Source organism: Theropithecus gelada, chromosome 3 (assembly GCF_003255815.1).
Source record: "Theropithecus gelada isolate Dixy chromosome 3, Tgel_1.0, whole genome shotgun sequence".
Classification (NCBI taxonomy): domain Eukaryota; kingdom Metazoa; phylum Chordata; class Mammalia; order Primates; family Cercopithecidae; genus Theropithecus; species Theropithecus gelada.
Genome location: NC_037670.1, coordinates 29,107,856 through 29,131,489, shown reverse-complemented (window position 1 = coordinate 29,131,489; position 23,634 = coordinate 29,107,856). Strand labels below are relative to the sequence as shown.

The 23,634-nt window shown below is 40.2% G+C and overlaps 1 protein-coding gene across 8 annotated transcripts in view; it reads left to right on the top strand.

Annotated features, from left to right (window-relative positions):
* ITSN1 (intersectin 1) overlaps positions 1–23,634 on the top strand; it is a 243,151-nt gene that overhangs the window by 31,066 nt on the left and 188,451 nt on the right. The window contains exon 2 of one of the 8 annotated variants that reach the window (XM_025378047.1): positions 14,429–14,490. The exons of the other annotated variants lie outside the window; for them this stretch is intronic. The gene's annotated coding sequence lies outside the window, so the exon portion shown is untranslated. The remainder of the gene's footprint in view (positions 1–14,428; positions 14,491–23,634) is intronic. 8 annotated transcript variants of the gene reach the window in all.

Below are 23,634 nucleotides of genomic sequence, written 5' to 3'. Positions count from 1 at the left end.
TTTTTTTCTGTCAAAAGTTTTTCAGCTGTTAGAGATGTAGCAACTCAGTCTGTTCGAATGATTTAATGTGTTACTATTGAAAATTACTTTGAAATGCAGTTTGACTGTTTTCAAGAGAGTTTGGATTCTGAAGGCCCACAGCTTATAGGCTGAAACAGTGGTTCTCAAATCTAGCATGCATTCACTAGATCTGGGACAGGATCCAACAGTTTGCATTTTTAACAAGTTCCCCATTAATGCTGGTGCTGTTGGTCTGGGGACCAGACTTTGAGAACTATTGGGCTAAAGTGTGGAAGACAACTAAAAGTAATAATAGGGAGGGGAAATGGGGCCCAGTGTGTTTGGGAACAGGATCCCTTTGTGCTCTCCAAAGACAATAGAGCAGTAAAGAAAAACTGATTTTGGAACCTGAAAAGAAGGAAAATAGACATAAACTTTTGAAAATACTGTATGATAGTTGCAGTGGTCCTTAAAATTAAGATAGGAAAAGAGATTTCGCAATAATTTAGTTTTAAAAACTATATTTTACCTTTTTTATTATAGGAGTAATGCATGCCCATAATGGAACGCGTCATAAATAGGGAAACATTTCTATTCTAAAAGAGAGGAAAAATTTCCCCAAAGTATCTTCTGACTTTTTTGGCAATGTCCATTCAGTAGCTCTTTTCTGTGTAGGACGTTCGTTTTTGTTTTGTCATGAAATGAAGTTTTTATTGTTAAAGTAATATATGCTCATTATAATGAAAGAAAAAGAAAGATCATAAAGAACACTCAATCTTTCCAGACACAATACTGATAACATCCTGAAGTTTATTATTAGATAGCCCTTTATGTAAGTATATCCATTTATGTGAATTACCTTGACTATATGGTTTTATAACCTAATTTTTTCACTTATTATCTTTTCGTATCATTAGATGTAATTCTGAAGCATCGTTTTTAGGCACAGAGTATCTTACTCTGAAAAACTTATTTGTCCCTGATGCTTTTCATCCACTGGCCCCTCCCATGTCTAATTTCTCCACTAGGAATTTGTAGATCAAAGAGCATGTAAAAATCTTGATACGTATTACTGGATATCCACAAAGGGGATAGTAGTTTCTGTTCCCACTAATGGCTGCGTGCCTGTACCCAGACCCCAAGTCTATGCTCATTGCCAGTTTAATAATTGCCGGCCTGATAGGTGAAAATAGTATCTTTTCTTTCACTTCTTTTACTGATAAGAAGCTTAGCACTTTTTTTTCATGTGTCAATTGGTCATTTAAATTCCTTTTCTTTTGAATTTCTGCTCTTGTCCTTGTCACGTTTTCTTTTGGGATTAATCTTTTTTCTTGATTTGTATGAACTCTTCATACTTAGGGACATTAATTCCTTATGACATATGCTTCAGATATTTGTTTCCAAAGTTTCATTTGCTTTTAAAACTTAACTTGTGGAATTTTTTTTTCTTTCATAGAAGTGTTTAAGTGTTTCATAGAAGTGCCATCCACTATGATTTTCCTCTTTTTTTTTTTTTTTGAGATGGAGTTTTGCTCTTGTTGCCCAGGCTGGAGTGCATGGCACAATCTCAGCTCACTGCAACCTCTGCCTCCTGGATTCAAGCGATTCCTGCTAATTTTTTCATTTTTAGTAGAGATGGGGTTTCACCACATTGGTCAGACTGGTTTCAAACTCCTGACCTCAGGGGATCCCTCCACCTCGGCCTCCCAAAGTGCTGGGAAGTGCTGGGATTACATGCGTGAGCCACCACGCCTGGCCTGATTTTCCATTTTTAAGGATTTCTGCTCGTGGTGTCAAATGAGAACATCCCCTGTCACTTCAAGATTTTACCAATATTATCCTGAATTTTCTTCTACAACACTTTCTCTTTTTTAAAAAACGTTTTTCAAGATGGAGTCTTGCTAAGTTGCCCAGGCTGGTCTTCAACTCCCGGGCTCAAGCAAACCTCCCACCTCATCCTCTCAAAGTGCTAGGATTATAGGTGTGAGCCACTGCGCCCGGCCTCTGCCACACTTCCATGATTTCATTTGTTCACTAGGGTCTTTAAACTATCTGTAGTTTGTTTTGATGCAAGCAGATAAATTTATATTAGTGTGGCCACATGTAATTTACATTTTTAAATATTGAATTATTTTGGTTGCACTGTGCAAACATTGGGCAAATTTAGGTATTAAGTTGGAAAAAGCCACGTAAGTGACACACTGTTCTGAGGAGCACTGGGAATTCTGAGAAGGCTTAAAGAGTTTGCCATGGAAGTGGAGGTCGGGAGAGGGGAGAGCTGAACAAGTGTGTGGGTATTTCTAGCTCCTACTTCTCCCAAGAACTGCAGGCTTAGATGGGCAGCTGTCTAGTAGGCAGATCTTCTTGGGCATCTAATAATAAGCTGTTCAAAATTAACAAACATAGCCAAAGCAGAATTCTTTTTTCTTTTTCTTTTCTTTCTTTTTTTTTTTTTTTTTAAGACAGAGTCTCACTTATCACCCAGGCTGGAGTGCAGTGGCATGATCTTGGCTCACTGCAACCCCCGCCACCCTGGTTCAAGGGATTTTCTTGCCTCAGCCTCCTGAGTAGCTGGGATTACAGTTGTGTGCCACCACATCCAGCTAATTTTTATATTTTTAGTAGAGACAGGGTTTCGCCATGTTGGCCGGACTGGTCTCAAACTTCTGTTGTCAAGTGATTCACTCGCCTTGGCCTCTCAAAGTGCTGAGATTACAGACTTGAGCCACCGCGCCCAGCCCAAAGCGGAATTCTTGATGCTGTCCCCACCCTAATGCACACACCCCAGTCCTTTCTCGTCTTAGTAAATAGCACCATCAAACACCCAGTTAGGCAGGCCAGAAACTTCAAAGGTATCTTTGATTCCGCTCTGTTCCACCGCTTTATGTCTACTCCATCATGAAGTCTTGTAGACTGTCTGTCCGGAATATATCCTGAGTCTGACCAATCCTAACTAATCATTTCCACTGTTAAAACATTAGTCTAGGCCACCACTGTCTCTCACGTGGGTGTTTATTGTGGTCTCCTGGATGTTTTCTCGGTTCCACTTTGTCTCCCTATAATCCGTTTCACACAATAGCTTCTACAGTGTAAATAAGATCATGTTATTCCCTTGATTAAAACCTTTCAAAGACTTCCCATTACACTTAAAATAAAGTCCAAGCCTTGCTATAAAAGATCCATTTGTCTGGCCTCTGTGCTTCTCCAATTTCTTCCTTCTGCACTCGCCTTGTCTACTTTGCGGTAGCCAAACTTGTCTCTTTCTATCCCTTGAACAGGTTCTTTTCTTTCGCTGGATCTTTATAGTGGCTGAACGTCCTCTAGAACTAACCAGAAACTCTCTCTGATGTCTTCTCAGACAGACTTTCCTTGACTACCCCAGGCACATGAAGAAGTCCCAAACACCCCCTCTAGTCACCATCTATCTTATTAACCTTACTTATTTTCTTTAGAGTGGGGTTCTGTATGTGAAATGATCATCTTTATTTGTTTACTTGTTTATTAGCCGTCTTCCATTTGAGAATGTAAGCTCCCAAAGGACACTCTGTTTTGTTCACTTCTGAATCCCTAGCACTTAACCCCATGCTTTGCCTGTGTCGTTTGGTGGTAAGTACGAGGTGACCATTTTTGGAACTGTTCCCACCCCACGGCCTCCATTCATCCTTTTTTTTTTTTGAGATGGAGTCTTGCACTGTTGCCCAGGCTAGAGTGCAGTGGTGCGATCTCAGTTCACTGCGAGCTCTGTCTCCTGGGTTCACGCCGTTCTCCTGCCTCAGTCTCCCGAGTAGCTGGGACTACAGGCACCTGCCACCACGCCCGGCTAATTTTTTGTATTTTTATTAGAGATGGGGTTTCACCGTGTTAGCGAGGATGGTCTCGATCTCCTGACCTCATGATCCGCCCGCCTCGGCCTCCCAAAGTGCTGAGATTACAGGCGTGAGCCACTGCGCCCGGCCTCCGTTCACACTTTAATCACAGCAGCTCAACTTTTACATCTTGAGCTTCAGTGGGAGGTTTTGTTTACAGAAAGTTTTCTTGGTTGACAAAAGCCTGGAGATGATTTTCTTAGAAGATAAGGATTTATTCTAAGGATATGTGAGGAAGCAAAGTTTTTTTTTTTTTTTTTTTTTTTTTCTGGGTTGGGGATCCGAGTCTCGCTCTGTCATCCAGGCTGGAGTGCAGTGGTGCAATCATGGCTCACTGCAACCTCTGCCTCCCAGGTTTAAGCGATTCTCCTGCCTCAGCCACCTGAGTAGCTGGGATTACAGGCTTGCGCCACCATGCCCAGCTAATTTTTGTATTTTTAGTAGAGACAGGGTTTCATGGAAGCAGAAATTTTAATTTGACGTTTCTGTCAGTGTTCCATCTACTTCATAATGTATTGTTGATACGGTTCTGGATTTTTTAACCTGAAGGAATAAGCATGAATATAGCATAATGATTTTTCACAGTTCCTGCCCAAGAGTGCTTTTTCTTTACATGTTGAATTACATACCATAGATTGTTTTATCCTGTAATTAGAAAGATTATGAGATTACATCATCTTATATTTACCCTTCTTAAAGAGTGTTTCCCGAATCACAAGCCAAAGCCTTTGTATAACCTTATTATGTAAATATTTATGTTTTAGGTGTGTTATTCCCTTTGAAGTGTGTGTGTATCTATATGCATATATATGCATAGCATTTGTGTTCTCTTATTGTAAGCACTCTAGTTGATAATGTCTGTGCTTCCATTGCAACTCTTCACTGCATGGGTACTCTGATGTGTACGGCTTGCTGCTCCCCAGATATTCATTGAGTTTGTGACATCTGTCCTAGGACAAGTTTCACTATTTTAGTTTTTGGCTACTCAGTTAATTAGAAACGCATCTCAGTTGTATTTTAAGTTATTGCTTTCTACATTTTTATCAGTAAATACAAAGAGATTGCCTTTAGTTTTTGTTACGTGTATTTTCAGGTTGTTACTGGGAGTACAAAGTTTTACAACCATTGCTTTCATTGTGGATTATATGTTTTATGAAAATATTTACAGTTTTTGCCTTGAAATGCTTGTTAAATTTAGCAGTCCTTCCTTTTGTGTGTGTGTGTGTGTGTGTGTGTGTGTGTTGTTTTTTTTTGAGATGGAGTCTTGCTCTGTCACCCAGGCTGGAGTGCAGTGATGCGATCTTGGCTCACTGCAACCTCTGCCTCCCGGATTCAAGCAATTCTCCTGCCTCAGCCTCCCAAGTAGCTGGGATTACAAGCATGTGCCACCAGGCCCGGCTAATTTTTTTGTATTTTTAGTAGAGACAAGGTTTCACCATATTGGCCAGGCTGGTCTCGAACTCCTGACCTTGTGATCCACCCACCTCGACCTCCCAAAGTGCTGGGATTACAGGCGTGAGCCACCGTGGCTGGCCTTTTTGTGTGTTTTTTGATCCTTACTCATCCTTTTGTTTTTAATCTGTCTTTTTATTTTAGGTGCATTTCTAGTTCGCTTGGCCTGCTTTTTCATAACACCTTATTCCTACATATTAGATATAATGTTCTTTTGCATTTTATTGTTTGTGAAGCAAATATCTTCTAATTAAGAAAAATAACTTCTAGTTAATTTATTTCAAGGGGAAGCAGTGAGGGTTTTATTTCTCTGAATGTTTGTTGTCTTGTGTCCTGTGGAATATTTTCTTTTTGTTTTTGTTCTTTTCTTTCTGTAACTCAGGACATATTTTCATTCATTCAGAACGTTTTCATTGGTGCACATGTTTTCTTTTTCTTTTCTTTTCTTTTCTTTTCTTTTTTTTTTTTTTTGAGACAGGGTCTTGCTCTGTTGCCCAGGCTGGAATGCAGTGGCACAATCTCGGCTCACTGCAACCTCTGCCTGCTTGGTTCACTTGATTCTCATGCCTCAGCCTCTTGAGTAGCTGGCATTACAGGCATGCGCCACCACGCCCAGCTAATTTTTGTGTTTTTATGGAGAGAGTTTCGCCATGTTGGTCAGGCTGGTCTTGAACTCCTGACCTCAAGTGATCCGCCCTCCTCAGCCTCCCAAAGTGGTGGGATTGCAGGCGTGAGCCGCTGTGCGTGGCCTGGTGCCATATTTTCTGCGTTTTTCTTTAAGGAGGGTTCCAAATGTCTGAACAAAAGTTCCAAAAGTCTGGGCAAAAGGTCCTGCCCAGACTTTTGGAGAGAAAACACAGCAAAGCAATCAGTAGGTTAATGACTGCATGGTTTCTGGACCAAATTATCCTCATCTGCCACTTAGAACGTTAAGTTGTAAACCAGAGTCGTCACAGCCAGGGAGGAGATTACTTATTTGTACCCCTTGCCCACAGGTTTAATATTCTCTATTGTATCCAAGTTTAGTTAGGGGTATATGAATTAGTCAGCTTTTGCTAAATTATGTTGCGGTAACAATCTCCAAATCTCAGTAGTTTACAACAACAAAACTTTGTTTCTCACGTTAAGGCTCTTTGTGGGCTTCATGCCATGGTAGAACCTCAAAAGTGGCATGTGCCATTTCTACTCACACTTCATTGGCCAAAAGCAAGTCACATGCTCACGCATGGCCTCAGTAAGCAAGAAATATTTCCCCTCCAGTGATGGACAGGTAGGAAAGGGTCTGATAAGGAAGGGCAGCAAATATTTGGATAACGGTATTGTGTGTTTGGATGGAGTGATATTTAAGAAGGTTTCCTAGGTTTTTTGAGGGGTATTGAAGCTGAGAGGTTGGAGCAGGCAGGAAGCTCTGCAGCCTGTAGCCTATGGTATCAAGCATCATGAGAACAAGAATTTACTAGTTACATCTTTATTACCATTTTTGGCATCTCTGCATACAGTGGGTCTAATGCATGGTAGCTGCTTAATAAATGTTTGTTGAGTTAGCGAACAAAATAGCAAGAAAGTGAACAGATTCTGAGGCAGGAGAATTGCTTGAACCGGGAGGCAGAGGTTGCAGTGAGCTGAGATCGTGCCATTGCACTCCACCCTGGGTGACAGAGTGAGACTACATCTCAAAAAAAAAAAAAAAAGTGAACAGATTATTTTCATGCTATTCGGTGCCTTTGCTTAACTTGGAACCAGTTTTATAGAGCAGTTCCTACAATAACACCTTTTATATTTAAAATGAAAAGTGCTTTCTTGGGGGGGTCATTTTGCCATACCAAAAGATTATGTGCTTAAAAAAAAAACTACATGCTAATTACAGAAAAAATTTAAAATATGCATTAAATAGAAGCAAGTAGAGGTTGTGTTCTATTTGACTACTCAGAACAACTATTGGTGTTTTGTTATATATCCTCCTATATAATTCCTTTTTTTCTTTTTCTTCTCTCTCTCTTTTTTTTTTTTTGAAATGGAGTCTCGCTCTGTTGCCCAGGCTGGAATGCAGTATGCAGTGGCACCATCTTGGCTCACTGTAACCTCTGCCTCCCGGGTTCAAGTAATGCTTGTGCCTCAGCCTCCCGAGTAGCTGGGATTACAGGTGCGCACCACCATGCCCAGCTAATTTTTGTGTTTTTAGTAGAGATGGGGTTTCACCATGTTGCCCAGGCTGATCTCCTGACCTCAGGTGATCCACTCACCTCGGCCGCCCAAAGTGCTGGGATTACAGGCTTGAGCCACTGCCCCTGGCCCTTTTTTTTTTTCTTTTCCATATAGTTTCTGAACATTATTTATGTTTATTGTCACATTAGGATCACTTAGTTTTGTACTTTTAGTAGTATCTATTGCTTTATTTGTTATGTTGCCAATCAATAATTATAAAAGTCATAGATGAAATAGACAAGTATTCATAAGATTAATTTTAACTTACCCTTGTTCTCTTTTCCTCTTCTTGATATCCTCTTTCAAATATATGAACTATTTACTTAACCAAACGCTCTCTTTCTCTTCCCTCTCACCATGGCAAGAGTGAAAGCAACCAGAATGATGGAAGGTAAACAGCTGGCCTGAGAAAATACGGTGCCTTGGAGATTCTCAGACTGGATAATCAACTCCTGGGGAAGCAGGCGCTGACTTTTTTTTTTTTTCTCCTTCTTTTACTCAGAGACCATCTTTTCATATTTTGGGATTTGTGCAGTCATTTGAATGATCTAAAAGTGAAGAGCTTGATAAGAAGTTGATTTTAGTCCTACTATCTTTTTGTGATGGATGTACTAGATAAGCTTAATGTGAGTCATTCAAGAACCAAGCCCCTGCTTGAACCTGTCCTTTGAGGGCCCTGTTTATCAGAGGTTGAAGCATTTTTTAGCTGGCAGCTGATCTTGGGTACACAAGCCATTGTACAAGCTCCCCATGCCTAGTTGTTTTGCATCATTAATCATCTTTTCTCCAAGCCGTGGAAACATGACTGAGTCTTGAGTCATCTGGCTGTTCCCAGTGCTGGAAATCCACCCTGCTGAGGTGAATGTGTGAAATATTTTTTGTTCTCAGTAAAGCTCTGAGAACTGGTTTGTCTCCTGCAATGAACAGATTGAATTCCTTATAAATATGTTACTGAAAGGTACCTTTTGTGTCCATTTTACAGAGATCTGATTGGGGTATAGGTGACATGATTATTTATTAAACTCTTTTGAATAACTCCTGTACTTAATGCAATTTCCAAATAATACTAAATGTAGATTTAGGGAACTCAGTGACCAGTTTTCATTTGCATTTTGATGAATTTCTCTATTTCAATATTTGTAAGTGCTCTCCATTTTGGAAATATCCATTCTGCCAAGTAGGTTAGGAATGTGTGCAAGAATGACAGCTTCACTAATGTGCATGTTTGCTATTGAAGCCAGTGTCCCTAAGTAAAGCTACCAGATAAAGAGAGGAAAGGGGGAAAAAAGGAGAATGAAGCCACCATGTAACATCTGTCAGAGACTCATGTGACCCCTGTGAGTTAGTCTTCGTTTCCCATGCCATGATTTAGTTTTATTTTTCCTGTTCCATTAAAGCATTTCGGTTAATTCTGTATAAGTAGAATGCTGATAACTCCTTAGAGAAATGTGATTCAGTAATAACCTTGTTTCCATATGGCTACTTATCTAATCTGCCATGCATCTGGTTTAAGGAAGGTGTCCATTAGGGTCAACTCACAGGTCAGACATTAATCTTAATTGTCAAATGTCTCAACTCATTGCTGGAGACTAAATTGATCTTAATGACACTCTTCTGAGTATCGATTCACACTAAAAGACAGTCAAGGGGTTGGTTTCTTTTGCGTTGTAATTCTTAGCAGGATCCGAAAGAACGAAATTTTTAAAATGTGGAATAGCATGATTAATGAGGACATTTATTAAGGTTAAGGCAATATGTTTAACAGTTAATTCAGTTTAATCTAAGGTTAGCTTGTAGGAACTGATATAAGAGATAGTTAAAAATTTGTTAAGCTTTACTTAAATCCTGTGTTTGGGAATAGAAACAATTTTCCTAGGGTACTTATAATTTCCTTTAATTATCTCAGAAAGAGGGTCTCTTACTAGGATGAAGGAAAAAATGATCCGTCATTCTTTTAAATCAGGTTTAATTCTCATGACATATAAGGGAGAGAAAACATATTAATCTAGAGTAGGTAATTTCCTAGTTCAGCTTCTTCCACTTTTGTGAACTACAGAGGAACTGGAGAGTAATTGTAATAGTTTTATAACCTTAAAGCATTTAAGAGATTAAATTGCTGTCCTTGTGAATTCTTTGTTAAGTAACTCTCAAATAAATTGGCAAGTTAAAGGGGATTTACTTCCTAAAACTAGCTTTCTTTTCTTTGTCTCTAACCTTTCATTATGAAAAATTCCAGCATCTACAAAAGAAAGGAAAGTAGTATATCGTTACCCAGCTACAGTAACTGTTAACTCTCAGCTAATCTTGTTTCCATCCTGCCACCCTCCACTCCAGATTATTTTGAAGCAAATTCTAGATATCACTTCCTTTTATTAAAGCAAGTTGCTTTTGATAGTGACAGTAGAAGCCATTTACTCTTGGCACAGGTGCTAAGGGCTGAATACAATTTTAAGGAGACAGTGTAGGCATTGAAGAACTTATGTTTTAAGAAAGGAGTTTATGTTTTCACTGGATATACTCAGTGTTCAGGGAATCAGAGACTTTCTTCAAATTTCCCTTGTCTTTTAAATAGGGATGTATTTGCAAGTTCTTATCTGTTTGGAAATTCCTGTAGCAAGTTCAGGTTTAGTCATTCTGTACTGCTTTGGTGGTGCCTTATCTAAATAGTGTTGAAGGGAAGAAAGAATTACTTCACCAAGAGTTGGCCTTGAAATGAGTTAGATGTATTGAGTATATTTAGGAAGTACCCCTTTAACGCTGTAATGATATACTAACTTTTAAAGCTACCTCATAATAGCTCTTAAAAACACAAAACACTTAGAGGTGATCCTTTTTCCTAGCCATCAGTGGGACAAATTAATTCCTTTTCGAGTAAAAAAAAAAAAAAAAAATTCTTTTTCTTTTTGAGTGCTCAAGATTTGCAAGTATTGGTTGACTCATTCTTTGTTGTTAAACCTCTTGGTTTCTCAGGACTGTGCGTCTTTTTGTATACTTTGACCTTGCACTTTAAACTGAATTGCTTTTGTCCTTTGAGGGAGACATAAAGCTCTCAGTTCCTGTGGGTGAGTGTGGGAAACTGAGTTTTCACTCTTCCCTATAATTTCTACATTTCAAGTGGTTTTAATAATAATCATAATAACTTTCTCAATTTTACTTCTAAAAGAAGTAAATTCATCAGACTGAATTGAATACTTGTTTTCCTTCTAAAGCTAAAGCCCATTTTGCCATACTTGTTTGTGCACTCTTAGAGTTTACTTCTTAAACATAGAAAACTGTGGGGTTCATGTTTATATTTTGCTTTATTACAGCTTAGAAGATAGTTGATGACTTGGCTCTATGGTATGCTTAAAGTGCTGGACTGAGCTAGTTCAAGAATGTCATTATCTATGAATGGGAAATGTGTGTCTACGTTTCTTCAGTAGCTAAACAGAAATAATTATATGTTTACATTCTACCTATTTCATAGGGATGTTATTAGAATTACTCTAGATTTTTTTTTTTTAATTTGCAAAAGTATTTAAACTTCTTTACAGATAGGTGCTATATAAAAGCAAGGTGCTATATAAAAGCAACGTGTTAATGTCATTTTTCTCAATTTGTGTTTTTGACACTGGAAATATATATATTGCTTTTTCTCTTTTCCTGGTATATTTTTCTGATAAGTGTTTTGAAATTTATTAAGTTTTTCATAGCTGGAATGCTAGAAAAGCATTTATGTCCTATTTTTAGTGCAAGTGATGAGGCTGGCTGGGTGGGTAAGTTAATGGCAAGGTAATTGAACTGTGCTAAGTGCTCGCCTGTGTATCCTTCTGGCCTCTCCATTTTCAGGGTAGAGTTACTGTTTACAGTGACACATTTCACTGTCTGTGTGACCGACCAGTCTGAATCAGTTCACCTATTGCCTGGCTGTCTTGAGCTCAATTTTTGTCTCATTTCCCCTTTCCATTTTATACATCACATTTCAAGATGGATGATCTGCTTGTCTAACCACTCCAGGGAAGATTGGTGCCATCTAATAAAGTCAAAATGAGGTCCTGCATGTTACCTGGCATAAATTAGAGAATTATAGAATGAATGTGTGAACAGATCTGAGACTAGAGCTAGATCACCAGACTCCTCAGTTTTTTTTGGGTTTCCATTATGTGTTTATGGATGAAATTGTTCTCTTTGTCTGGTTGGTGGTTTTGTTTGTCCGTGGCCAATGTGGTCGATATTTCAACACGATTTGGACATGCTTCATATATATTTTACAGAATGGTCTTTTTCTTTTGGTTAACCTTATAACTAATAAAGAACCTTCAAGCCTCAACTGGGTACGGTGGCCCACGCCTATAATCCCAGCACTTTGGGAGGCCAAGGTGGGCAGATCACCTGAGGTCAGGAGTTTTGAGACCAGCCTGGCCAAAATGGTGAAACCCCGTCTCTACTAAAAAATACAAAAAAAACTAGCCGGGCGAGGTAGCGGGTGCCTGTAGTCCCAGCTGCTCGGGAGGCTGAGGCCGGAGAATGGCGTGAACCCAGGAGGCGGAGCTTGCAGTGAGCTGAGATCCGGCCCCTGCACTCCAGCCTGGGCGACAGAGCGAGACTCCGTCTCAAAAAAAAAAAAAAAAAAAAAAAAAATTAGGCCTCATTCCAGCCTGAGTGACAGAGTGAGACTCTGTTTCAATATAAAATAAAATAAAATAAATAAAAAAAGTTAGTCGGGCTTGGTGGCGTGCACCTGTAATCCCAGCTACTCAAGAAGCTGTGGCATGAGAATTGCTTGAACCTGTGAGGCAGAGGTTGCAGTGAACCAGGATCGTGCCATTGCACTTCAGCCTGGGCAACAAGAGCAAAACTCCATCTTAAAAGTGGTCTATGTTATGTTGACCTACTCAAACATGTAAAGTCTGAAAATGAACCACGTTCAGGAACAAATGAAATGACCTTCTCAGGACAGCATTCCAAATACATAGTTAGGGGCAGTTGTTCGCAGCTTCTGGAGTGTTTGAAAATGGCCCTCACATCATACAACTTGAATTGGCATTCATTGACAATCACTATGCTTTTAAAAGGTGCTTAACAAAGAGTCATAACATACTTTGAGACTGAGTAAATAAAATAAACATGCACACCTTTGATGTTGAGCTGAGTTTGTTTGATTTTTCAGGCTGAATATATAAAGACTGTTTCTAGGAAAACTTGTGCTTTGTACAGATAGAGGAACCTCCTAAGAATTTTGATTGTGGCTTCCAAAATAGCAGATTTCTAGAATATGATTACCTACTTTATCTGAAATTTCAAAAAGCTGCCTTGCCTATTTTACAATATAAAGTTTCCAAAAAATCATCACTGTTTTGGTTGCTTTTTTTTTTCTTGGAAAGACATGTGTTTAAGCATCAGCCTTATTCGTTGGACTGTTATTTCATGTGTTTCTTTTTTTTTTTTTTTTTTGGAGACGGAGTCTCCCTCTGTAGCCCAGGCTGGAGTGCAGTGGCCGGATCACAGCTCACTGCAAGCTCCGCCTCCCGGGTTTACGCCATTCTCCTGCCTCAGCCTCCCGAGTAGCTGGGACTACAGGCGCCCGCCACCTCGCCCGGCTAGTTTTTTTGTATTTTTTAGTAGAGACGGGGTTTCACCGTGTTAGCCAGGATGGTCTCGATCTCCTGACCTTGTGATCCGCCCGTCTCGGCCTCCCAAAGTGCTGGGATTACAGGCTTGAGCCACCACGCCCGGCCCATGTGTTTCTATTAGAACGCTGGATTACTCACTTGAAACTTACATGGCTAATATAATACAGTGAAGTTTGGGAAACTAAGGGCTCATTTCTGTTGTATTCCTTGGAACATATGTGGGTTCAAGATCAAAATCATTATTTCTTCTTTGTTTTGGTATTTGTCTCTTTGGGGAATTAAAATTTGTTCCCAAATATTTGTAGGACTATACTCTAGCAGGAATCTGAATAGAAAACACTCCTTGTTTAGTTCTGAGTTTATGTGGAAGAGGACTAAGTGACCATTGAAGGTGGAAGGGTGAACACAGAGATTACTCAGCATTTAATTTATTAGTTCTAAAATGCATTCATTGAATACACATGGTTTGTTTACCTTTTACGGGCCAAACCATGTAACAGAGGCTGAGAATGCAGTTCTTGCTCTCAGGGGACCATAGTCTTGTCTGAGAAACAGACAATGAATATCAGTTTCCAATAGATCTAGTTCTAGGCTTAGAGCATGCAGAGGGAACAACAGAAAAAATCCACTGAGAACATTCTAGGGTTCAAGTAGGACCTGTAGCCCAAGTTTAGAATGGCAAGAAAAGAGGAAAGACAGAGAGGGAGCTTGGGCAGTGTTCTGCAAAGAATAAATTCAATTCTCTAAGAATAGTTCACTAGGTTCTTTTTTTTTTTTTTTTTTTTTTTTTGAGATGGTGTTTCACTCTTGTCATCCAGGCTGGAGTGCGGTGGTGCAGTGGCACGATCTCGGTTCACTGCAGCCTCTGCCTCCCAGGTTCAAGCAATTCTCCTGTCTTAGCCTCCCAAGTCACTGGGATTACAAGCACGCCTGGCTAATTTTGGTATTTTTAGTACAGACGGGGTTTCACCGTCTTGGCTAGGCTGGTCTTGAACACCTGACCTCAGGTGATCCACCCACCTCGGTCTCCCAAAGTGCTGGGAATTATAGGCATGAGTCACTGTGCCTAGCCAGTTCACTAATCTTAGTTATTGATCATAGTTATTAATCTGAAGAAGTTCTACAGTAAATCAAATATTCAGGATTGCCTAATGTTGACTTACTGATTTAGAATATCATTCCCTTGGTGTGTTTCTACAAACTACCAGTGCTCAATTTTTCTTTTCAATTTTGAACTTGTCGATGGACAGTGTCTACAGTCTCTTGACAGTTATGTAATTTGTGTCTATGTAGGTTTAAGCTTTCCCCTTCCCAAATGCAGCATCTGTGTAGCCCCAGAGCGAGCATTCTAAAAGGTAAATTTGAGCCTGGCGCAGTGGCCCAGGCCTGTAATCCCAGCACTTTTGGGAGCTGAGGTGGGAGGATCACTTGAGTCCAGGAGTTTTAAACCAGCCTGGTAGCAAGACCCTGTCTTTACAAAAAATAACAATAAATAAAATTAATAGGCATAGTGACATATACATACCTCTAGTCCCAGCTACCATAGAGGCTAACATGGGAGGATTGCTTGCACTCAAGTTCGAGGCTACAGTGAGCTATGATCGCACCACTGTACTCTAGCCTGGTAGCAAGGGCCTATCTCTAAAAAATAAAAAATAGGCCAGGCGCGGTGGCTCATGCCTGTAATCCTAGCGCTCTGGGAGGCTGAGGCTGGTGGATCACCCGAGGTCAGGAGTTCGAGAACAGCCTGGCCAACATAGTGAAACCCTGTCTCTACTAAAAACACAAAAATTAGCTGGGCATGGTGGTGCACGCCTGTAATCCCAGCTACTCAGGAGGCTGAGGCAGGAGAATCACTTGAAATCGGGAGGTGGAGTTTGTAGTGAGTTGAGATGGTGCCACTGCACTCAACCTGGGTGACAGAGCAAGACTCCATCTCAAATAAATAAATAAATAAGGCCGGGTGCAGTGGCTCACATTCACAATCCCAGCACTTTGGGAGGCCAAGGCAGGCAGATGACTTGAGGTCAGGACGTCGAGACCAGCCTGGCCAACGTGGTGAAACCTCATCTCTACCAAAAATACTAGCCAGGTGTGGTGGTACATGCCTGTAATCCCAGCTATTCAGGAGGCTGAGGCAGGAGAATTGCTTGAACCTGGGAGGCGGATGTTGTAGTGAGCCAAGATCACACTGCTGCACTCCAGCCTGGGTGACAGAGCGAGACTGTCTCAAAAAGAATTAAAAATAAATAAACATTAGCTGGGTATAGTGGTGGGTGCCTGTAATCCCAGCTACTGGGGAAGCTGAGCAGGAGAATCACTTGAACCCGGGAGGCAGAGGTTGCAGTGAGCTGAGATCTCATGCCGTTGCACTCCAGCCTGGGCGACGGAGCAAGGCTCCGCCTCAAACATACATACATACATACATACATACATACATACATACATACATACATAAATAAATATAAGTAAAAGGTAAGAAAATAAAAGACCAATTTCTGCTGAAAATCTTGCAGTGACTCCATCATCCCAGTGGGTCATAGGCAAGTCCTGTTTCCACTCTCACATCCTTGCCCTTGGGATTGTTGCATTCCTCCTGAGTATTCACCCTCACCTGGAAAGCAGTTGTGTGAACTTCTCTTCATCCTTCGTAGTCTGGTTGCCTTTCCTTCATGCTCAGTTAAATCAGTTTCTCTTTTCTGCTTCCTTTGTTCTTTGGCCTGCTCTGAGGTGTTGTATGAAACACACTGTGCCAAAATTGTTTACTTTCTGTTTATGTTTTAAATATGAGCTCTTGGAGGCAGGACCTGTGTCTTTCTTTGGACCTTTACGTTCATTGCAGTAACTGTCATATAATAAACGGTCAATACTTGATTTAAGCTGAGCAATGTAATACTTAAACATTAATTTTGTTACATTTACTGGATGATAATGGTGACTGAAAAAAAACATTTTTAAGCTTTTTACTCCACCTGGGACAATTCTAAGTGTTTTACTTACGTTAAAACTCATTTAATTATCTTTGTTAAAAAATTACTCTGATGCTTGTTTTAATAGTTAGGAAGACTTTATTGAAGACTATTGCAGTGATGGGGGAGAGATCCAGCTCAATTCTGAATCCAGCAAGGACAAATCGAGATTTATAGTCAAGTAGCAGAGTATGGTCAGTGAATGGTAAATTGCTAAGAGGAAACATCAAGGTCAGTAGATTCTAATAAAACTGGCTTAGTCCACTTGGGCTGCTGTAACAAACTACTATAGACTAGATTTAAGCAACTGAAATTTGTTTCTCACAGTTCTGGAGGTTAACTCAAGATGCCGACAGATTTAGTTCCTGGTGAGAGCCCTCTTCGTGGTCTGCAGACAGTCACCTTCCTGCTGGCAGAGACAGAGATCATCTCTCTGGTGTCTGTTCTTATAAGGGTGCCAATCCCAGTCATGAAGGCTCCACTCTCATGACTTTAATTATCTCCCAAAGACTTGCTTTCCAAATACCATGGCCTTGGGGATAAGTGCTTCAGCGTATGTATTTTGAGAGGACACAGTTTGGTCCATGGCACTGACCTAACAAGATTCTTGCTGAAGGCAGGCCTAGAATTTATACATCAAAGGTGGGGGTGAGGAATTTGATCAGATATCAAAGGTGATCAGTTAGATGGGGTGATTCTCACTAAACTGACTTAGCAGGATTCTTCGTAAAACTGAGCTAGGCAGGCTGAAGACAGGAGGGGATTGGAGGAGGTCGCAGCTTAGTTGAGGAGGGCTTATAGCAGCCTGAGTTTGGTCAAGGAGAGGGTCTTTGTCACTGTTAGGAGCCTTTTAACTTAGGTGTTATTAATACTAGCATTTTACAGACAAGGAATCTGAGGCTTAGAAAGAGGCTAAGCAACTCACTAGGTCCAGACCAGTAAGTACCCTACCTGGATTCTAGCTGGCATGCTTTCTGTTCCATAACTTTAAACTGTTGATCATCTGGACCACCCTGCCTGTGATGGCTCAATTTGCTTTTGCTAACCTGCAGTGAGAATCAGTGGGACTTTGCCTCTGCTTTAAAATGACTCGTGGTCTTGCTGCCCTTAAGTGCTGTCAATCCTGTGATTTCCACTGGAGCAACATACTCAGGTTACAACACTAGGTAACATTTACATGTTAGCAGCTTTCTTGAAATTTAAAATAGACGTGTATCTCATTTATATACATTTCTAATTTCTTTATACAACAGAATAACTTCTTTTACATCAAATTTCTAAATTTGACTAAAAATTTCTATATTTAATGGAATCTCATCCATTAAATATAGTCACAGAAGGAAGGAAATATAAAAATTAGGATTTCAGGTGTTTGAACATAAAAGATAATTTTAAATATTGTCAGTAATCTATTTCTTTTTTTTTTTTTTTTTTTTTGAGACGGAGTTTTGCTCTGTCACCCAGGCTGGAGTGCAGTGGCACGATCTTGGCTTATGGCATCCTCCACCTCTCAGGTTCAAGTGATTCTCCTGCCTCAACCTCCCGAGTAGCTGGGATTACAGGGGCATGCCACCATGCTGGGCTGATTTTTGCATGCCACCATGCAGGGCTAATTTTTGTATTTGTAGTAGAAATGGGGTTTCACCATATTGCTCAGGCTGGTCTCGAACTCCTGACCTCATGTGATCCACCCACCTCAGCCTCCCAAAGTTCTGGGATTAGGCATGAGCCACCGCGCCCAGCCCAGTAATCTATTTCTAGGAAAGGCTCTTCAAATATAGGTGAACCCTGTAAGCTTTATGAATCAACTGTTTTCTAAATAGTAATACATGAAATCTGACAATTTTTTGTGTGATTTTATTCAATTTTCTAAGAAAAATAAAAGAACATACATAGCTGCTCTTCTCTTCAGGACTAGTCTTGATACCTTTTGTATTTGTGTATAGTGCTTTGCTCATACACTTCTTGCTGTTTTTTGTTTTGTTTTGTTTTGTTTTGGGGGGGATGGAGTTTTACTCTCATCCAGGCTGGATTGCAATGGCATGATTTTGGCTCACCGCAACCTCCGCTTACCAGGTTCAGGCAATTCTGCCTCAGCCTTGCAAGTAGCTGGGATTATAGGTATGCATCACCACACTCTGCTAATTTTGGTATTTTTAATAGAGACAGGGTTTCACCATGTTGGTCAGGCTGGTCTTTAACTCCTGACCTCAGTTGATCTGCCCTCCTCGACCTCCCAAAATGCTGGGACTACAGGCGTGAGCCCGTTCTTGCTATGTTTTAATAACTGCAATACTGTTCTCGCTTGTGTCTATATAGTTAGTACTCCTAATTTAAATCATACACACTGCCATTCTGCAGTGATTTCTTACTCTCTCAGTCAGGGTTGGTAGTTTTTACTCTGGGCTTTCGCAGTCCTGTGGAAGGGCACGGGGTTATCTCATCTGATACAATGTGTACGAAAGGAGTAACTGTATCATAGTACAAGTTTTAGATACAAGTGAGAATATCTACAACACTTTACCCAACTTACAAGTTTTTGATATATTTTGTTTCTGTATCTTAAAAAACACGATGGACAAATACCTCTTATAAAGTTTTGTATTTTTAATTGTCATGTATTTCATTATATGGATGTATCTTTTTTGGAGACAGAGTCTTGCTCTTTTGCTCAGGTTGGAGTGCAATAGCACGATCGTAGCTCACTGCAGCCTCCAATTCCTGGGCTCAAGCGATCCTTCCACCTCAGCCTCCCCAGTAGCTGGAACTACAGGCATTTGCTACCATACTTGGCTAATGTTTTGGTCTTTATTTATTTATTTATTTATTTATTTACACTTTGTTGCCTAGGCTAGTATGAAACTCCTGGGCTCAAGGAATCCTCCCACTTTGGCCACCCAAAGTGCTGGGATTACAGACGTGAGTCACCATGCCTGGCTGGTTTTATAACTTACCTAACTGTTCCTATGCTATTGAACAATTAAGATTATTTCAGTTTTTAATTGTTAAAAATAAAGTCATAGTGTGAATGCCTCTGGACATATATCTTTGTATTTTGGATTATTTTCTTATGGCAGATTTACAGGAGTTTTTTTTTTTTCTGAGACGGAGTCTTGCTGTGTCGCCCAGGCTGGAGTGCAGTTGCGCAGTCTTGGCTCACTTCAAGCTCCGCCTCCTGGGTTCACGCCATTCTCCTGCCTCAGCCTCCAGAGTAGCTGGGACTACAGGTGCCCGCCACCATGTCCGGCTAATTTTATGTATTTTTAGTAGAGACGGGGTTTCACCGTGTTAGCCAGGATGGTCTCAATCTCCTGACCTCATGATCCACCCGCCTCAGCCTCCCAAAGTGCTGGGATTACAGGTGTGAGCCACTGCGTCCAGCCAGGAGTTTTGTTATTGGGTAAAATGGAAAGAACATTTTCCCTTTCTTTTTTATTTTTTTAAGAGACAGGGTCTGGCCAGGTGCTGTGGCTCACACCTGTAATTCCAGCACTTTGGGAGGCCGAGGCAGGCGAATCACCTGAGGTCAGGAGTTCAAAACTAGCCTGGCCAACATGGTGAAACCCTGTCCCTACTAAAAATACAAAAATTGGCCAGGCGTGGTGGCAGGTGCCTGTAATCCCAGCGACTTGGGAGGCTGAGACAGAAGAATTGCTTGAACCTGGGAGGCGGAGATTGCAGTGAGCTGAGATCACACCACTGCACTCCAGCCTTGGATACAGAGCAAGCGTGTCTCCAAAAAAACAAAAAACAAAAACAAAAAACAGCATCTTTCACTCAGGCTGCAATGCAGTGGTGCGATCATGGTTCTCTGCAGCCTCCAACTCCTAGGCTCTATCAATCCTCCTGCCTGAGCAGTTCCTAGGACTGCAGGTGCGTGACATCGTGCCCAGCTGATTTCTGTATTAATTTTTTTTATTTGTAGAGATGGGGTCTTACCATCTTTCCCAGGCTGGTCTCAGACTTCTGGCCTCAAGTAGTCCTCCTGCCTTGGCCTCTCAAAATGCTGGGATTACAGGTGTTAGCCACCACTCCCGGCCATATTTTTCTACTCTTGATACTTATCCTGTGATGTGCTTTCCAAATGAGTTGTAACAGTTTGCCCTCCCACCAGTAGTGTGAGACAGGGTCTCTTTGCTCTAACAGTATTAATATCAGATATCTGTATTAAACTTATTTATTTTGAGGCCTTACTTCTTTCCTTGTGGTAAACTTTCTGAATTAGGTTGACCTAAAGTAAACTGGTTTAGATTCCCAAGTAAAATTTCCCTTTGACAAAAACTTTATAAGATCCATTTGAAAAGTTGGAGTGTCAAGGAAATAGGAAAAGCTTTGTTAGAGAGGGAAATGTTACTCAGTGAAGTATTGAATGCGTGAACGGTTCTTCAGTAACAGTTGTTATCTTTTAAAAATCTTCTCCATGCTATTTGGAATGTTAAAGCTTAATACCTCTGCTGGATTTTGCAAGCATGAAACTAAAACACAGTCAAATTTGAATGTGCAAACGTACGTAAACTGGAATTTTACGAGTAGAAGGTGAACCTTTCTAAAGAAAATAAGAAATTGAGGAAATCTAGAGTTTTTTTCTTTTATTTTGGATCTCAGTGTGTTTGTGATTTTTAACGTAAACTTTCTTTTCTGTACTTAAATGGTGCAGCCAGATCCATGTAAAGAGAAGGAGTGAAATCCCCAGGAAAGATGACCAGCAGCAGGATTCTTTTCAGCTTTTCTCCCTTTCCTCAGGCTTGAATATATTTTAGTGCACCTCAATCAAGTGAAGTGAGATTAAATATTTGAGTCATCTGTCTGTTGCCTTCCAAAATGGTCTGGCTTTCTGTTGACTGCAGTCTATTTAGTGTGTTAGTGATGCTAATGTTATTGAATGGTTTTTAGTTCTAAAACTTCTAGTAGTGATAAATCTTGTGCATAGAAGTCCCCTATACGTCACTTAGCAGAGCGCAGTTGGTTTTTGTTAATGACTGCATTGTCCTTTGCTCTCATTCATGATACGCAGTGACTTTTCATTGATGTTGCAGTAAGGCTTTTTTTGTTGAACTTCTCCCATTCTTTGCACATTGGTAAATAATCTTCAGCTGTAGCAGGAGGTAGCCAGCATCTGTGTGCGGATCAGATTTATCAGTATGTACCTGTGCAGATTGCCTTTATCTCCTGATTTGGCAAATACTTAACAGTCCTTAGCAAAGTCTATCCATTGAGCTTTCCACTAACTCGAAGTGGTAAAAGGAGTCAGTTGTATTAGACAGGAAAGTCTTACTGTTTTTGCTGCCCATTGTGGCACTACCACTGTGAAGATGTCAGACATGCGAAGTATTCACTGGATTCTCAGTTACTTACTCGTTGTCAAGGCTTACGTGTAGCCAGTTTAATTTTGATGAATATGTTTAAATGTAGAGCATTTTATAATTACTGGCTTATGGCTTTTTATACAGTATGTGCATATTTCTTTTACTACCGTCTTTCAGCCCATATTTAATTCATTCATTTGCAGCTCTTGCACTGTTTTGTTGAAGAAGACTTAAAAATCTGGCAGGAGGCTTTCCTACTTTTTTGCCCTTTTCGGTGTTGCAGTGTTATTCTACACAGTTAAGTACCTTCTATGTAGTTTCTTCCTTCCTAAAGCTGAAGGGCCATATCTCTAAAACTTTTCTCTGCCTATGTTTAACCACTGTTTGTGCTGATGAGCTGATAATACCAGACTTGGTTGCTGACTGTATTTAGAGGTATACAATTTAATTACCCAGAGATAAAGGTGAGAGTAGTAAATTAGTACACTGTGTTGTCTTAAGACTAAGTGTGATTTAAGTTCTTATGCTACAACATGGAAATTTATTTTAATGTTTTCCTTTATGTATGGGCTTTGCAATGTGTTGAAACTTGAGTTTTTATTTGGAAGTTTTGGAAGACAACTTTTAGATTGTCTCTTTTTTTTTTTTTTTTTGGTCGCCTGAGTTGGAGTGCATTGGAGTGATTTCGGCTCACTGCAACCTCTGCCTCCTGAGTTGAAGTGATTCCCCTGCCTCAGCCTTCCAAGGCGTGCACCACCACACCCGGCCTTTTTTGTTGTTGTTGTTGTTGTTGTTGTATTTTTAGTAGAGACGGGCTTTCACTGTATTGGCCAGGCTGTTCTCAAACCCCTGACCTCAGGTGATCTGCCCACCTCGGTTTCCCAAAGTGCTGAGATTACAGGTGTGAGCCACCATGCTTGGCCTAGATTGTCTCTTCTTTAGTGACTGTATATATCTACATTACACAGATGACAACATTTTGTTTTCCTGTAACCTGGGTCATTACATTTTTTTTTCATGTGACAAAGTGTTTGCAATTATTTGTGAATTATTTCATCACTTATTAATTTATATTTGAGAGGGTACTGGAAAGTCATGTGAGTTGAATATAGTTTAAACTTATACAATCTCATTATTAATTTGGCTGTCAATTTGAAACTATTCCATAACTTATATTTAAAATAAAATTTTGATTTGAAACACTTATCTCAATCAGTGATTCTTAAATTTATTGTTTGCTGTTTAGAGTTATATTTTTTTCCAGGAATTACTTTTTTAGCTTTCAGGAACTTGATATAATGTTTTATTCTTGATGACCCACTGGAAAATAGAACCTTCTAGAAGAAATAAAGTCCTTCACTTTATTGAAGCTTTATGAATGGCTCTCCTATCTGCAGCTGTAGGGCTCTACAATCTGATTTTTCCAAATGAATAGACAAACTATGGATAATAACTTTTCAGATGTTACTTTGCAGTTAGTTGGTGGTCTGTAAGAAGAAAAAAGAGCTTCGAGGAGGGGACTGTTAATTCCATTAATCTCTTAAACAGGAATTCCTTTCCTGTCTCTCATTGCTGTCCCTTATTTTTCACCTTTATGCTGTAATTAGGGTTTGGTTTTATTAGCTCCCTGATGAATTCTCTCCTTCTGCCAATATTAAAGTAAGGATGATTTAGAAGAACTGAGATTAAAATCTGCCTATTGAAGTTCTCCAGGCTAGATGCCCTGACATTTCTCTTTGTGGAAAGTAAGCAGGAGTAAAGGGACAAATAGTCCGAAATGCCATTGAGTGTTGCCAAGTGATGTGCTGACAGCTGTACCTGACAGTGATTGCTGGACAGTGGTCATTCCTGAGTGTCCCCTTTTCACCTCCCATCCCTGCTGCCACTCCCCTCAACAACAACAGAAATTCTGGGAGGAATGCCTGTTCCCTGTTTCGAGGACAACTTGAGTCATCACGATAGTTTGTCAGATATAATGTGGACAATGTCTTTGACCTTTTTCAGTTTTAGTAATAAGATTCTTCTTTTTATCAGGTTCTTTATCCTTCATGCAGTTTTAAAATATTACTTATGAACAAACTGCATGTCCCTTTTAGGTCATCTTGTTCTTCTACTTCAAATAGCACATGTAAAAGCCACATTTGAGGCTCAGGGCTTCAGACATGACAATAGGGCATTGATCAGGTTGGCTATATGTTTGGGATTTGTCAGTTCCTTTGTCCAT